Genomic DNA, 5,520 nt, shown 5'->3' on the forward strand with positions numbered 1-5,520 from the left:
CGTACGGATACATTTGAGAGGATAGCTGAGGGAATATTCTTCATTAATTCCAAGACTGCAAGGAAAATCTGTGTTATAGATGAACAAAAAAACTTTACTTCACATTCTGTGCAAATGATCTCTATTACAGGCACGTAGATTCAGATTTCTTCCTTTTTTTGTCTAGGGGGAAAAGTGTAAAATACACGCCTTATCAAAAAGCTCTTTATGAATGTTCTGTACTCATCTGAATAGTCGCGCTTGGCCAGGAAATGTTTACTGATAAGCTTTGAAGGTTCCACAGAGAGAATAACAGCTGGACCCTTGAAGCTAGTCCTGTGGTTATCTAACAGGCAATGGGCCAAGAGGCTGTCCCTTTGGAACGAGAAAAGGCATGAGCTCCGTTGCTTAGCAATGCACCAAGTATCTCTCTGGAACACGTATGAGTCTCAGGACTTGGGAACTTGGATGCAAGTTGAGGCTTGGTTGGGGAGAAACTTAGGAAGTCTGCTCCTTTGGCACCTTATAGCTGATATGCTAAATATATATTGATTAACAAATGTCCAACTGTATTATTTCAATGCTCAGATAAAACTATTGTTTTGTGGAGTTTACCACAAAATGTCTCTAGTTGCTGAGAAAGTTTTGGGCAGAATTCTGTCTAATGTACGTCTCTCTTTCTGTAGCAGTTTGTTCTGGACCATGGAAGGGCAGGCACAGAATGTGGTACAACAACTCTTAGGTCAAGTCATCATGGATAATGCTGGGTCAGGTGTGGTTGCAATCCAACTTGTAATGCTCCTTGTTAGTGGTTTGTTCCAGCCTGGTCAATGAATTTACAACTGGTTACAGCTGTGGACTGGAACTGAGTGCAGATGCAATGCAGACTGAGGTGTCAATTAGGGTATTACGTATATCACTGGAGATGTCAAGATGGACTGGATTTATGGTGCAAAGGAACAAGTAATAGGTTTATTCCATGCTGAAAAGAGAAGAAAGATTTATGGTGGCCTGGTTATATCAGGGAATCCTGCTTATCAGATCCCTGTTTCAGAAACATTCCCAAAGAGCTGGCTCAGAGGAGTTGAACTGGATTTAGTTTCAAGGCAAGGGAGAGATTATTATTCTAATCTGTTCCAAACAATTAATTCTAGACCTGGTCATGGCCTTACTGCTACAGCAGCATGCCTTTCGAAGGTGGGAGGAAACTTGAGCACCAAGAAAAAACCTTCTGTATGCAAACAAAAAGAGAAAAGAAAACTCTGGTGCACCAGACCTGACTCAACCCCAGGATCCAACACCTGTATGAAAGCATTGCTAACAGCCTTAGCCCTATGACGTTTAATGTGCCAGATGCTTATTCTTGTTAGATTTACTGAAAATATAGCACATACTGTAATATCCTTTTCAATACAAAATGAAATAAATGCCAGACATTTGCATTGTGAAAAAATGGCAACCGTTATCATCTAGCTCTTCAGATTGAGCAGTTGAAGCATACAGTCAAGGTTTGGTTCTCTGAATGCCAAGATAAGATATGTTGCATTATGAAGAAAAGGTGATTGTTTGGAAAGCATTAGTCCAGAGATTTTCAATACCAGAGCTGAGACAGAGAGTCATTGTATGCAGTAGTATGCACAGCACAAACAAAAAATGAGATTATTTATCTCTGTTGCTGTTCCACTCGGTGGCCATGAACTGGAATTATTTAACAGAAGATGCTGAAACAAGAATTTAGCTCTCTATTCAAATTTTGTGACTTATTATCTCCATGCAATTTACAAACATTTCAAATGGAAGGGCGTGAATCAATTTTCACACCTTCAAATGTGCTATTTTTTCAAAGAATAAATTTGAAACTAAAAATCCATATGTCCAAACCTTTACAGACATACACACCTATTTATCACGTATAACTCTCGCACCTTTGTTTTCAATTAAGAGCTATGGCATTACTTCACACTTTTCAGAAGTGGAAAAAAAAAATAGGAATAATTCCCATGAGGCAGTGTGTGAGTGTTTTTGTCATTTGTTTTATAAGGAGTAAATGCTTCACTAAAGAAAATGTTCTTCTAAAGCTAACTATTTTTATACACATATGTAAACTATTTAAATATTAAAGAACACAGAGTGCCTTACAGTGTACTTGACAGAACACATATATCATGATATATAACTATATATTATGCTAAATTGATGTTTATCTTTTGTGCAAGACTGAAAGGACTGAAAATATTTAGCAAAAGTAATTCTAGAAAATGTAACATTTCTACAAGGTTGATGGAGGGTGTAGTTCTTTATATTTAGCAACATTTAATTGGGGGTGAACTGCTTTTTCTGACCCTTTTCAAAACCCCTTCCCCAAAACAGAATCCAAGATTACTTTGGAGCAAGTTTATTCAAGCAACAGCATACCACAAAGTTAATTCACGGAGCGACTATTATTATGTGATATGTGCTTTTTAAAACTGGTTTGCCCCTACAAGTTTTAATATCCATTTGTACAGTTATTTTCCATGTGGCCGAGAAACTATTGCTCAATGAAGATGTGGGTAATGCTTAGAAAGAAAAGGAAACTCACAAATGAACTTGAGAAGGGACCATTGTGTTATTATAAGAGCTGCACTAATAACAGATCTAATGTAATTTAGAGAACTCCCACAAATGTCAGTATCCAGTTATCACAGTGAGAAATGGCTTAATGAGCCAAAAAAGGAATGCATCTCATAAATATATATAATGTATAATTTGCCACCTCTAAGCTAACATGTTAACTATAAATATGATAAGTAACAATGGAACAAATGATATAGTATTACAAGAAAAACTACATATCAAGAGATATACCCTTATCAGAGAAGATCTGATACTGAAGTTTAACTGACCATTTTTGAATCTAAGATTTTCTCTGTTTTGGGGACCTGAGGAACCCTGTGTTCCCAACAATTCACCTAATTCACCCTTTATAGCTAAAGAAAGAAAATCTCCAAATAAATTTCTGCAACTCAAAGTATATATCTTTTAATTCATATGAAAATTGAAATTCTCATTATTGCCAGGGAGAAAGCAGATATATGTGTTTTCACGTGTCAGCAAGCGTGATATCAGTCTGGACCTCAGTCTGTTGCATTTGCTTAGATAGCGTGTACAGTATACACAAAAGTGAACTGTTAGACCACATATTTGTTACAAAAGAAAAATTGCTGAAGGTAGATTACATCTGCTGCTCAACAAAGCCTCATAACTGTTTTCATGCCAAACAAAGAATTTTGACCTTTCTGTTCAATTTAATTAATTTAATGCAGTTTTATATAAAGCTTATTTTTTTGTAATAAAAAAGTGTAATCGCACCTTTCCACAGATTTTTTTAAAGATAGCATAAGGAACAATCCTATAATTCTTCATTGATGGCAGTATACGGTAAAGGTTGCATATCGATGGTGAAAACACACCAACCTGTTTCTTATAAATGTACTGTCTAATCAACTGCTTGTGATTAATACTTGAACACATTGATTCAAACAGAATTCCACTTTGGTGGATCACTTGTGTACTACATGAAACTTGCTCCCACATGAGTCATTACATCTTCCTTTAGGGATGTGAGTCAGAAAAGAATCCATGATCAACTGTCAGCTGTGCTACACATCCTTTATCCCGAGGCCAACGTACCATACTGTTTTATCCCTTTGAAAGGAGCTAAAAAACCACCCACTGTTCTGCTAGGAGTTGTGTATAATCACGTACAGTGCAAGTTTGCAGTTTGCTCTTCAAAGACAGTCTTAGCAAAACATGATTAAAGCATTAGAGATGCTGAGGACAGTGTAATTTTAGAAGGTCCAACTGATTAATAGTAAGCCTAAATAAATACATTAGTGATTGAGTGACAACAAACAAACCACTTGATGCAGAAGCCGTGTGCAGGTTAAAGCACTAAGGTTACCTTGATATTCAAGTTATCTTAGACATTACTGTCTACGATCTGATGCTTCCATTGTAGAAGCAGTCTGGCACTTCTTCATAACACGTTATAAGCACAGTATTTTAGTTGTCATCTCTGGACATATAGTGCTACTGTGATTTTTGATGAGTTTATCTGCTTTGAAGATTTTGTGTTCAATCACATTGTTTGCTTCCCAGTCCTAGGCTGTGTCTCCTAAGAGTCTGTTAAAAAGCCTTATGCGAATCCCTGTAATGCAGTTGATCACACTTGGAGAATGAGTTCTCTGATCTGTGTCCTGCAGCAAAGAGCTTCATTAGAGACAATCTTCCCCTTAACAAAAGAGGAGGATTTCGGTAGAAGTGCCTTCAGCAACTGCCCGCATTTAAAAAAGAGAAAAAAACAGTTTAGGATCGGGGACTAACATTCCATACTTCAGTTTTCTTTTGTGAACACCTTTTGGCATTATAGAGAATCTGAAAATCTTGAGTATTATCAGCTATGAAGAAGCTACGATGGTTAAGTGAGATTGTATAATCACATCTGGAAGCATGTACCTGTAACAGTTCACTGCAATTCCTGAATGTGCACTGTCAGTGGAACATTACTGATTTAGAAAATTCAATCCAATTTATTGCAATGAGGACAGCATGGTGGCACAGTCGTTAGCACTGGGGCCCTGGGTTCAATTGCTGGGGTGCTATCTGCATGGAGTTTGTATGTTCTCCCCACATTTTTGTGGGTTTCCTTTGGATGCATTAGCTTCCTCCCACAGACCAAAGGCATACTGGTAGGTTAACTGGCTTCTAGTTAATAGGCCCTGGTGTGAGTCTATGCCTGTTTGTGTCTGTGTGTTCCATGTGATGGACTGGCATCCTGTCCAGGGTTTATCCTGCCTTGTGCCCACTGCTTGCCAGGTTAGGCCCTGGCTTCACCACAGTCAAATACCATGTTTTTTTTAAGGTCCTAATTATACTTACGTTTATCTGTATATATTGGCTCATGATACTTTAAGTAAGGTATCTGTTATAAAATAAAATTAATACTGTATTACCTTAGGGTTAGTTCATTGTTTTGTTAGAAATATTATTGTTGGGGAAAATTACTTTTAAGAAGTATTACATTTTGAATTTAATACTACAAGTTACTTGTGTAATGATTTACGTAATTAACAAGAGGTTGGAAAAACTAATTTAAAACATCATCAATTACAGTAATCTATGTATAGTAACAAAAAATATTTGTTAACTCCCTAAGTTAGTCTCGATTCTTATATATGTATTTATTATATAATTAAATCTTCATGAAAATCATAGTAAAATATTAAGATTTTATTAAATGTAAAGACCTTATTAAATTTCTAATACAAAAACAAATGATATATTTTGGACTGTTAAACAAAATCATCCAAAAGTAAATATGCTCGTGTAAATATGTACAGTATATGAATCCTTCGATTTGGAAACCGCTGGCACCTCCTTCAGCAGTGATGCATTCAATTAGATATTTCTTGTATTTTTACCCATTCTTCCTTATAAAACTATTAAAGGTTTGTGACACTTGTGGGTTTCCTTGCATGAACAGCTAGCTTCAGATCCTGC

Source organism: Atractosteus spatula, chromosome 14 (genome assembly GCF_055471065.1).
Source record: "Atractosteus spatula isolate fAtrSpa1 chromosome 14, fAtrSpa1.hap1, whole genome shotgun sequence".
Classification (NCBI taxonomy): domain Eukaryota; kingdom Metazoa; phylum Chordata; class Actinopteri; order Semionotiformes; family Lepisosteidae; genus Atractosteus; species Atractosteus spatula.